Source organism: Heterocephalus glaber, unplaced genomic scaffold (assembly GCF_053883595.1).
Source record: "Heterocephalus glaber isolate CG9 unplaced genomic scaffold, H.glaber_assembly_v1.0 deba00001503, whole genome shotgun sequence".
Taxonomy (NCBI): domain Eukaryota; kingdom Metazoa; phylum Chordata; class Mammalia; order Rodentia; family Bathyergidae; genus Heterocephalus; species Heterocephalus glaber.
In genome coordinates, this window is record NW_028258323.1 from 755,063 (window position 1) to 767,639 (window position 12,577).

The window sequence follows — 12,577 nt, forward strand, 5'->3', positions numbered from 1 at the left end:
GCATATATCTCATTTACTTTTTGGAATTATTTAATTTACTTTAGAAGCAAGCCTGGAATATGGAGACCAAGGTATATAACTAGGAAGGATTGCTCATTTAAATTAAGGATAATATATATTTAGAAACCTTTCTATTTGGACCATTTTATAGAAATATATGGAATATATTTAAAATATGGCTGAATTTTAAAATTTGGCTTAAACATTTATATATATATTATATACATATATTAATCTAAGACTTATTGCCTTTATATTTCTAAAGATGTTAGACAAATTACACTGGAATACAAGACAATGAAAAGGAAAACAGGACAAAAATCAGATAAGATGAACAGAGAAATGAATTTATATCTTGGAAAAAAATCTATTTTCCAAAGGGTTTAATATTTTCTGAGTATAATATCACTTCTCATTCATTGTGTCTGTGATACCCAAAACAATCCCTTATTGGTTCATTCTATGTTAATCAGATTCAATATTAATTTGATAAATAATGCATGTATAAGGTATTGTATGAAAAAAAGAAAAGATAACTGAGGTAAAAAGCTGTTAACACTTTTCTAAACATAATCACCTTCTCTGTGTCTGAGCCACAGAAAATTCTTCAGAATTGTGGAACAACTTCTCATGCATGATTCAGAAGTGCTTGGCCAACCAACATCAAGTTATACTTCTGACTTTGACCTTGAGACCATATTACTAAGTGAAATAAGTCAGATTCAGATGTTAAATATCACGTGCTTTCCCTAATTGGAGAGACCCAAAATAGAAAGAATTTAAAGAACAAAATAAAAGAGCTGTGTTAAGAAATGGAGAAGTAGAATGTGTAGAGATGGGAAGGGGATCTGGGGAAAGATGAAGAAAGGAGGCAAGGGGCAGGAGAGTAAAAATGGTCAAGATGTGATATATATCACATCTCTGCATGCAAACAATGAGTGGACGTTTCCTCCCTTGAAAATAGTCTTGAAAACTGGAAGCAAAATACCATTGAGATATCTATCTATCTATCTATCTATCTATCTATCTATCTATCTCCCCAAGCTAAGTGTAATCATTGTGTATTGCAAACATAAACTAATAAAAACTTTTAAGGGCCTGGAGATATAAGATATACCTCTGTGACAGAGCACTTGCCTTATGTGTGAGGCTCTGAGTTCAATGCCCAGTACTGCAAAACAAACTAATAAAAAACTTTTAAATCCTGGAGGCATTACTTTTTTTTCCCTTAAATTCTTTTATTGGTACATTTTAGGTATACAATAAATTTACATTTCTCATTGGGTGTTTGTACCTGTACATGATGTATCTTAGTTCTTATTTTTTCCCCATTACCTATGCGCCCTGCATCCTCTCCACCCTTCCCTATTTACATACACTTTGTTTCCATATTTTCTTTTCTCATAATTTTTCCTTTCCCTTCTTTCCTTTCCCCTTCCCCTCCCACCACCTCTACCTCTTTGGGCCTTTTCTTCCTATTTCAAATGATCAATTATTTGTTTTAATCATTTTAATCCTTATTTACACTTTCAGTTTCTCACATTGGAGAAACTTCAGTATTTACACATGTGTATTACTTTGACATAACTCTGTTAAAGAGGAAAGGTTCTATCTGGTTTTTACTTTTTTATATGTATGTTGTTTTCTGCATGAACGAGCTCACCTTTGATTCTCGAACATTTGGAAAGATCCAGTGCAAATGTTTTTTGCTTCCAGCTTTCACGTCTATTTTCAAGAGAAGAAACGTCTACTCATTGTTTCCATGCACAGAGAACATTCCGCATTCCTTGAGCCTTGCTGTTGGCTGTCGCTTTTCTTGCGGGCGGCCCAGCACTCCCCCTCAGCCCTCTGCTCCTCAGCTATCAAGACCACTCAGCCTTCTGGCTCCACATCTTCTGATGGAGGTGACCTTGGGGAGCCTCGCTGAAGCACCAGCCTGAAGTAGTATAATGTCAGGACCTTCCCCTGACCCCTCGCTGGGGCTGGAAGGAGGATGGATCACCTTGGCTGGCTGTAGGAAAAGAGAAAGCAGAACCCTGCAGTGTGGAGCCTGGAAGTGACCTTGCCGCCTGCCCATGCATTTGGGAGAGGTCTTTTTATTAAGCCCCCAAAGATCCTGGGATATTTTACATAAGTTGTTTCCAGTTCAGACTGGGTCTGCACAACTTAAGAGTGGTTCTGTACTCCGTTTGAATTTCAGTAGGGGAAACATCTTTAAATTTGGATTATTCTGTATGTTATTCATGCATTTCTGAATACATCACTTAACCTTTACTTTTGAAATGGGATTCAAAGCACTTGATTCAGTAGAACTAACTTGCAGTATTAAATAAAATAATTTATGTTCACAGAAAGCACCTAGCACTGAGCAGTAATTTTCATTAAAACATTTAATGCTGATTGAACAGCACTATTTTCTTCTAAAATGTCATTGCTGTTTAAATGCTGTGAGTTCTGTCTTTAACACCTGTGTGACTTCATCCTCATTGTCATGGATTCTGTTCCTTTTATGCTTGATTTTGGAATTAAGGGAGTATCAGGCTTGTGATCACTAGCCAAATAACTAATGCTGAAAATATTTAGCTTTTCAGCCAGCTAAGGGTGAGAGATGATGACAGAACTAAAGTTGGTCTGGGAATAAGCAATAATAAACATATGATTTTTCTCTTTCCTTTTTAGTTTTTTATGGGACATCCTCTGTTCTCAGAATAGCACAGATCACTTACATTGCTCAATAGATTAGTCAAGGGGCTTTTTAATGAAAGGGAAAAAGTGGAAACATAATCATGCTCAGAAGTTGCATCTCCTCTTCTAGAATACTATTTTTCTACTCAGTACAATCCTATGTGCCATTATCAGGCAGTAGTGATCTAGATGATCTAAAAGTTTAGATTAGTTCCTTTAAAAGTTTATTTAGGACCTTTAATGTGTTGTGATATAATCCATCATGTTATGATATATACCAAAAGATGACCCCTTCCCTAGAGGTCATTGGGAACACGCAAGTATACAGCCTGGTGTAGGCATGGAAATGGAGATATAAAAGTTCCAATGGATAGGAGAAACTTTTTTTGTATATTGTGATGATTTTTAAATCTTGCTGTCCTTGTAAGAGGGAAACTTGAACTGTAGGGCATTTAAATCTCCTCCAGTGATTGTGAAGAGAAAAAAAAAAAAGGTAGTGGTCATGTAAGGCTGCTGGTAACTTAGACATTAAGGGAGCAGGAAGAAGAATAAACTGTGCGGGAAGAATGCCAGGCAAACCTGAAACAGTACTTAGAGAAACATAATGGAAAAGAACTTTTTAAAGCCAACCATCCATAAAGCACCCAGACTTTGGTTTATAATGGCATTCTCAATAAAAGGAAGCAGGGCTCCTCAGAAATATCTGATTGTAGGATTGGGACAGAAAATACATAAAAATAATTCTGGATCACTTTGTAGTGCCAGAAGGTAAGGAAATGCTATTTGAAAAAAAGTGATAAAGGAGCCAATGTAAGAACCCATGGTAGACGAAGCTGGAACAATTAGAGCAACACTACTGAAATAGTATTGAGTTATAGTCTAACTTACACACCAAATACCCATGATTGTGATTATTACTGAGATAAATATGTAACTGGGGAGAACAAATATATCCGTGAAGAAGAATTGCCGATAAGCTATGTAGACACAATTCCCACAAATCAGTGGAGCTCACTACTTTAATGTGGACCATTGGAGTAGTGTCTTCCATACAAGGAGTGCAGAGAATAGGCAGAAAAATGAATTCAGAGGAACCTGACTGATGTATCTCAATCACAAAACAGCCAGTAACATCAATAGTGAGTGGGCATTTTGGAGGTATATCATGTAAGTGGTCCTAAAACCCATACTCCCAATCTAATCAGGACACCAATAACCTAACTTGGTGCAGTCTACAGAATCCTGACCCAATACACCTTAATACTCTCATGAAAAACAAGGGACATCTGAGAAATTCACAACCAGGAGGAGCCAAAGGATGCATGACGACTAAATGTAATGGGCCACCCCAGAAAAGCACAGGAGCAGAAGACGATTAGGCAAAAACTAAGGACATCTGAACAGCTTGTGGATTTTAGTTAATAATAACATATTCTTACTAGTTTATTGGTCATAGCAAAAGCACTACCTTCCTGTAGTTATCAGGTAAGATGTTAATAATGGGGAAAGCAATTTACAGTTAGTTGTATGAGATAATAATGCTGTACTGCTTTTACCACTTTTCTGTAAATTTAGAACTATTCTAAAAAAAACAGTTTCCTTTCAAATTCAACCATAATCTTTGCACTTCAAAAAGAGATGGTACCTTCTTATTTTTAGGTTCTTAAACATTCCCAGTGCCTTTTTAGTACACATATGGCAGAGAGTGCCCCTGTTGTAGTAGTCCCTGCTGCCTGTGGATGACCTCCAACTGGCCCCTCCCAATCTCTTATTTCCTTCCTGCCTATCAGGATTGCAGGTATCAACAAATAAGGGAACACTTTATTACCATGTTCAAAATAATAGGCCTTTCTCTTTCTACCATACCAAGAAGACAAGAGGTGGCTTGACAGTGCTGAAGGGGCTCCTGACCGGCAGGCTGATGCCTGTGAGATAGTCCTAGTTTTTCCCAAAAAATAAGGCACAAAGATGCTGCTGTTGCTTCAAAGCAAGGGAAGAGGACAGCAGGTAGTGACAGCCACATGTCTCTGCCTTTTTGCTACCCTGCCTTCCTGCATATATCTGTCTGCCCCTGTCCCATTGCCCAGAGCCTCCTCATCTGGCAGCAAGGAGGCTCTGCCTTTCTAGCCTTTAGAAAATCTCAGCCAGGAAGTGGGGGATTCAGTGGCTGTCATTCTGAGAATGTTATGCTACCTGTCCTCTAAAGCTCTGTGCAGGCATGCAGAATTTTTTAGGACCTGCATTAATTAGCTCTAACTCCCACGCACTGTTTCAAGAGGATGAGTCCTGCTGCAGCTGACCACATCCTCTGTGATTACCTAATTCTCTCTAAATTACTGTAGCCCCAGAATGTAGAGACCATGAAGCTGCAAGACTTTCAGGGTAAAGCTCACAGATTTGGCATCCACCTGTGAACAGAACAAAAAGCACTTTTTTTAATACCAACTCAAAGGAAACGAACAATTTTTATTTCCCCATGAATTTCCAAAGTCATTTTGCTTCCCTTTTGGAAATTAATAGCCACATCTTGTTAAAGGTGCCAATTACATTGGATTTTTGAGAATTCTCTTTTCAGAAGCTGAAGGTGAGGTGTAGGGAGAGGGCAGCTCGTTACCTGTGGCTGAAAGGTGAAGGGATAGCTTGGGCTGTGTATACCCCTGCTGGATTGAATTCTGGCTCTACAGAAATCCACTTTGTGCCTCTCACTACAGTCTGCACATTTCTGTGCCTTGATTTCAGTCTCTGTAAAATGGGGTGTGATAATAGTAGCTACCCACAATGTGTGGATTGAGTGAGTGAATATGCATATCTGAAATCTCAAGGTTAAAAAAAGATCCAGGCAAAGGCCATGTATTCAAACCCTAGCACCAAAAAATAAAGTTCCTGAAACATATAATTAACTTAATAAATGCTAGCAGCGATTATCATTAGCAGGAATGACACTTGGACTGTGGAACATTACAAAAGCCCTCACCATGCAAAGTATCATGGACTGTATATAATTTATGTCTTTCCTCTTTCCCTAATCTTCAATGTTGCTAACCATTTGTGTCTAGAAATATGAAGGAACTTCCTACCTGTATTCGTAACACTTTTTATGTGGTGTATCTATACTTTCTTTCAAAGATAAAATTTAAGTACACCTCATCCATTAGGTGAGGCTATACAGTGGATCAACCTCAGTTGTTGATTTTGTTTTCCAGGAAGAAATGGAAACTCAGTGTACTTGATCTACCTTTCTTTGCCTATCCAAGAAAGCCCCGACTGGAGCACCTGGCCTTGTAAGGCAGCTTGTCATTCATATTGCCTCACACTCATGGGTTACTCTTTTCAGAATTAAATTCTGCTAATTGGTGAAGACTTATTCCCCATTAATTCAGCTGACTCTGGGCTGTGTCTAGCAATACGAAAATAGGAGTCCTTGGGTATTTCAGAAGTTTCGTGGATGTGGACAGATGTCTATAGGTCTTAGTTTCCAAACACATTAAAAACCCACCAAAAATCCTTGTATGCTTGTTATGTGACTTGCTCCCACATTTGACCTCCATTTAATCAATATTGCCTGGGTGACTGTACTTGTAATCTTATTGGTTGGTCATAGTTTTGTCCCACTTTGTACCCACCTCACCACATGGCTTTGCTGTATAAAATATCTTTGAAATGGGGTGGGTGGGCAACCCACTTTCCAGTCCCTCTTCTGTCTCTCTTAGGCAGAAGCTTTCTTTCTCCGAATAAATTTTTCCTACTCTTAAAAAAATAACCCACTTATGCTACACAATATTTAATGACAGCCTTAGGTCTCTTTCCTTTGATATTAGATGTGTACAGAGGAAAATTTTTCAGACATATCAGGAAGACAAGTTTGGAGTAGACAAGGAAGGAATAATCCCTCCTGTGTTTTAAAGGTGGCAGTGTGCTCCCTTTTACTGTTTACTATTTCATGAGTTTATTTTAAGTTTCCTTGTACTGAAGAGAATCTTCTAAATGGTCCGATTGTATTTCTGTTTGCTGAGCAGGGTAATGTTGAAATAAGAGGAGGAATTATCGAGCAAATATGAGATTAGACTTGTTATTCCCATTTATTCTCTCCTTTGAATAAAGATTTCTTCGATAATTCCTAGTTCCAAGGGTTTTGAGTTTCCCATCTAGTCTAAGGAATGTGTCTAAATCTCACACGCAGTCTGAGAGTTTTTCTCTCCAAGTGTTTCATACGACTTCCTAGAGCTGGGAAAGCTTCAAGTTTTGAGGGGTCTAAAGCTTATATAATCTTAGTGTCTTATCTAAAAGCACAAAATTATGCATAAAAAATCACCTTCTACTTCAGAATTTAAAATAATTTCACAAAAAATAAAAATTTATGAAAGCTGGTAAATACAAACATCAAAACTCCAGAGATGTTACAGATTGGTTTGGTTTTGTTTGTTTGTTTTTTGCTTAAATTCTTTTATTGAAACATTTTAGGTATACAATAGGTTTACATTTACATTTATCATTGGGTGCTTGTACCTGTACATGATATATCTTAGTTCTTATTTTTTCCCCCTAACCTGTGTGCCCTTCACCCCCTCCACCCTTCCCTATTTAAATAGAATTTGTTTCCATTTTTTTCTTTTCTCATAATTTTTCCTTTCCCTTCTTTCCTCTCCCCCTTCCCCTCCCACCTCCCCTACCCCTTTTCTTCCTATTTCAAATTATCAATTATTCATTTTAATCATTTTAATCCTTATTTACACTTTCAGTTTCTCGCACTAGAGAATTGAGACAGGGTTTCACTCTGTAGTTCAGGCTGGCCTCAAACTGTAATGTCACTTTCTACAGAAAAGAATGAAATAATTCAGACTTTCCTTAAACCATATACATATATTCCACTAAACCTAAGCTAAAGGTATTCCTAGTACAACTTCCTCTTACTTGGTACCAAAATGCCAGTGGTCCATGCCACCTTACCTTTGCCAGGGGAAAATATGGTGGTTGGTAAGGTGAGTGAGAAAAGGACACATAATAGACTGTGGCTAAAATATTTGACCACAGGAGCACAGTAATTCAGCCCCTTCGGACCTTGGAAGAGCCATGCCATTGAAAGGCCTGGCGGCTTCAGCCTCATTTGTTTCGTAATTATTTCCCCTCTGAGGAACAAAGCAAAGATGATACATTGACTCCTTCTCTCCCAAAGAAGAGATATCTTCTTTTCTCCATGGGGTTTGCCTGTCTTGAAAACTAATTATTGGATGACATTTGTAAGCTAAATAAAGATAAGAAGAAATCGTTTTCATTGAAAGTGACCGTAGCCAATATTTTCAAAAGTGTATTTGCTCTTTAAACCAGACTTATCCTAAGTCTAATGTGTACCTCACACTGAGTCTAAATTACTAATGTATGGCAGGAAGAACTGCAAAAATATGTACAAATTGCCAGGGATTTAGCTCAGTGGTTCCGGCACCTGCCTCGCAAGCGCAAGGTCCCGAGTTCAATCCCTGGTACCAAAAAAAAAAATGTACAAATTATTTAGTTGCACAACAAGCATGCTGAATGTGTGTTTGTTTTCATCTAAAAGGTTATGTTTGATTATAGACTAGTGATCTTGAACTTCAGAAACTTATCTTTCATAAGTGCTTTTGCATTTTGTGTCTCATGTTTTACATTAGAGAGAAAGAACTACTCAACACATTAATCACTCTTACAATATAACAGTCTTATAACATATCCTAAAGAATTAAAAGTGAAACCATTGGAGGGCTGTGGATTTAGCTCAGTGGTTCCACTGCCTGCCTCGCAAGTGCAAGGTCCTGAGTTCCAACCCCGGTACCAAAAAATAAAAATAAAAAAAAAGTGAAACCATTGGAATTGAAACAAAGAAACAATTAATTATTAGTGGCTTTTTTTTTCCTAATTGGGAAGTCATGGTCATAATACTGTATTGCTGACACTCTGGACTTCAATAAATTCAGTGTTATGCCCAAAAGGTCTATAAATGTAGCTTCCCAAAACAAAGATCCTACACAGCACTGGTAACCTGAAGGAGCCCAAATGTGGAATCCTAAGACACAGAAGATGTCAAATTCTGGCCTAGCTAGTCACTCATTGTGTCGATTTTGGGTGACTAGCTCAACTTTTGAACTTGAGTGTCCTCTGTGAAAATGGAAATATGTGCCTCACAGGATAGGATATAGACTTACACCTGGCTGGCCTTCTGACACACTAAGGCCACTTGAAAAGCAAGAATTCTCTCCTTGCTTTTCTTGATTTTCTCTCCATTTCCTTTCCATGTGAGGACACATCTTTAATCCTAAATCACTCTGTGTATTCAGCAAACACTTGGGGTCATCTACTCTGTACCAGGGCTATTACAGAGTGGGGAGGGCAGCAAGACTGAGGGCTGGTGTTCCATCCCAAGGCTTGCATGAGAGTGGAGGCCAGAAAAAACAACTTCAGGGCAATATGATAAGTGCTGCCCAGAATGGCCAGAATGTTCAGGAAGAGCCATCCATTCCAGTCTGCCTCATGACCCAGGGCTGTGTTGCTTTGATTTCCAAGGCCTCACTTCAGGACACATTAATTCTTGCAGTGCTGTTTCAGTATATTCATCTTGTGTTTCCCTTGCCAGACCTGGGGAGAGCTTCCTGTTTCGGTCCACATTGAGGTCATGTCTGCATCCATCCCTCCTCCTCCTGCTGGTTATGCAGGGCAGATCAGGAGCCTCCTGTCATTGGTTGTGTTTCTTTCAATGAGAAAACAACGAATCAACCCAGCAGCCCAACGTAAACAGAATTATTTGTTTAATTATTTATTTTCCTGTTGTAAAACATGCACAAAATTTACTTTTTAAGATTTAGTGATTGAATCAGGCACTTCTGCTGTTAAGCCACATCTGAATGTATTTTGCAAAAAATGCTTAATAAAAACATTAATGCTTACGTTTTCTCAGAGAACTGAGATCACCTAAAAAGTCAGACCAAATTGAAAACAGAGCATGAATAAGAATGATAACAACTTATACAAATATTAGCACAGATAAATCCCAGGGGGGGTTGACAGCCTTCTGATGACGCATCCACTGCAGAGCTGTCATTGTGTGGAGAGGCACAATGACAGTGACCCTGCCCAGCAAGACTAGGAAGGGCAGCCACTTACTGCCCTGATGACCACTTCATAAGAAGAATTACTTATAGGACTTCTTCTTGTACTACTTCACAAAGTAGTTGTGTGTCTACCATTGATATAACGCCACCATTTTTCATCAAGTCTTTCTTTTTATCAAGATAAAGAAAAGAGATTCAGGCTAACCTGTTTTGAAATTTATATACTTTGCCACTTACTATATTATTAAAGATTCAGTTTTCTTATAAATCTTCAGTTGTACATGTTAAGTCTCTACTTTAGCTATATCTACCTTACTTCTGTGTCTATCTGGCTATCTACCATCTACCTTTTTGTTTTCTCTTCACTGAGTTGCAAAATGGAGAACCTCTTAAAAAAAGGTTTTAGTATTCTGTAGTCTTTCAGCTAGAAATAGTTTTTATTATTTTGTTTCTTAGATATAACATTAACTTTTATTCCTATTGTGTGTTTGGATAGGAAAAGCAAAAAATGAATAAGGAAATATTTATTTTGAGCGATAGTATTAAAGTTAAAAAATTTAAGAAAATTGCCACATTTCACCCTGCCTAAAATATAATAAAATTCCAGTTAGTTTTTTTTTGGTACCGGGGATCGAACTTGGATCCTTGGGCTTGCAAGGCAGGCAGCAGAACCACTGAGCTAAATCCCCAGCCCTAAAATGTAATAAAATTAATCAATGATGATTGATTTATTGATTATTTACTATTCACAAAATTTAGTATTTAATAAAGATATATTGTACTATTTTTAACACTGTTTAGGAAAACTCATTAAACTGGCCCAATCAATATAGTCTAATTCATTTATGTTTGCTAATGAAAGACAAGTTTGCATTCGTAGTTGTGAATATATAGAATACACAGTGCCAAGAATTGATAATCATATTATTAAATATCAACTTAATGCATGCCTCTTCAGAGTTCTTAAAAAAGCAATAACCTTTTTGTAGCTACTAGAATGGAAAATGGAATACTTTCACAATGAAAGCAATATATACATATATATATACATATATGTATATATATGTATATATACGTATATATACATATATATGTATATATATATATATACATATATATATATTTTAGAACCATCCCTGTATCTAAAAAGCAGTGGTAACAAGTGATTGTGGTACTTATAAAAGCTCATTTTATTTCCTTTCTCAGTTTTGAACATAGATAAGTAAATAGAAATATGCATGTTGTTTTATCTGTTTTCATGCTTTTAAGAGACAATTTTGAATCACTTCGAAATGAGAGGAGAGTTCAATGTGCAATACAATGGGGTGAATATTCCTATTCAATCATGTTTTGAATATAGCCACAGCATTTGTACATCACACGTTTGTGCACACCATGGAAAGCACAGCTTGTTGGCCAGTTTTCTGAGTTAAAATTAGTATCAGTTGCTATTGGTTCCGTCATCTCTTAAAATGGAGAATAAAATTCTTTATTAAGTCCCCTTTTGCTACGGTGGTAATTAGTGATCATTAATGGATGCACATCTATCCAGGCTCAGAAAACATTTTCAGCCAGTCTAAGTGGCCTTAACTCTTGACATTTCAAAGCTCCTATACTCACACTAGCACAGCTGATCTTGGAGAAAAACATGCAGGACCTGTCTTTTCTAATCTTGCATAGTCCAGTTGTGTCATTGTAAAGTCTCAGGTATTTGCTGTCATGGAGCATTTCCCACCATGGAAGCTTTTCCAGTTATTTCCCTTAAGAGATTAATAAAAACAACAATGCTAAAGTGTTTCCTTCTACCTCCAGTATAGCATTTCTCTCATATTATGGCCATTTTCTCCACAACCTTGGATTTTCCTCCTTTGGCCAAGCTGTGTGATTTAAGATGCCACAATTGTGAGGGCATTGAAGGCTCTGTGTAAAAACACAGAATGAAAAATTGACACTGCAGTCAATCTCCACAGAGCAATTCAGCCATGCACACTCCCATGTGTTTCAATGCTTGTTGAAATATCACAAAGGATGCCTGCTGGAAAAGGCAGTTGGAATTTTATAATGAGAAAGAAAATGAAGAAATGAGACATTGGTTTATGTTTTACAAGAACATCCTATGTCTATTAATGAGGAAAGTATTTTATTTGCTTTTTATTTGCATGAAATTTCATCATGAAGACTTTGTCCTAGGCATTTTTTTCAAGACAGCATAGCCCCTATGTTCCAGGGGCACATCTGTTACATACAGTGATACCTTGGTTCATGAACTTAAATTGTTCCATGAATCTGGTTGCAACAGAACTGCAAGCATATGTACATGTATTCCTGGAACAAATTCTGAAGCCAGAATTGTGGAATGAATTAAGTTCTTGAACCAAGGTACCACTGTATGTAAATTGGGATTTTGGGCTTTAAATAGAATGAGATGCAGTTAATTTCTGTACAGCAAACTGTCTACCTAAACAGGGCCTATAGATTTGCTATGATCCCCATGTAGCTTCTGCTTATTTAGATACATTATCCTGGAAAAATGTAAGAGAACTAATATGTAGTTCCAATATTAAAAATAAAATATAAACTTCAAATGCAACAATACTTTGGTTTTCTTCTTTGCTCTTAAATTTGTTGGTGGCACTGTTTAAGTGAATTATGCTTTCCATCTTGTATGAGTCATACAAATATATATTATGTTTTTCAAATATAAATATTAATTGTACTCATAATGACAATTTTTAAAATAGCATTAAGTAGTATTTGTGCTAGGTTATTAACCAACATCATAAGAGAACATGAATAATTAAATAATTTGTACT

The 12,577-nt window shown here is 37.0% G+C and overlaps 2 protein-coding genes across 16 annotated transcripts in view; one reads left to right on the forward strand and one right to left on the reverse strand.

Moving 5' to 3' along the window:
- Arhgap24 (Rho GTPase activating protein 24) overlaps nt 1-12,577 on the forward strand; it is a 400,876-nt gene that overhangs the window by 272,660 nt on the left and 115,639 nt on the right. The gene's annotated exons all lie outside the window — the stretch shown is intronic.
- The window catches only part of LOC110346867 (uncharacterized), a 72,985-nt gene continuing 61,367 nt past the window's right edge, over nt 960-12,577 (reverse strand). For 10 of the 11 annotated variants that reach the window (XR_015440744.1, XR_015440742.1, XR_015440743.1 and 7 more), the window contains one exon: nt 960-9,403. The gene's annotated coding sequence lies outside the window, so the exon portion shown is untranslated. The remainder of the gene's footprint in view (nt 9,404-12,577) is intronic. The other variant, XR_002391140.2, reaches the window with a different exon arrangement.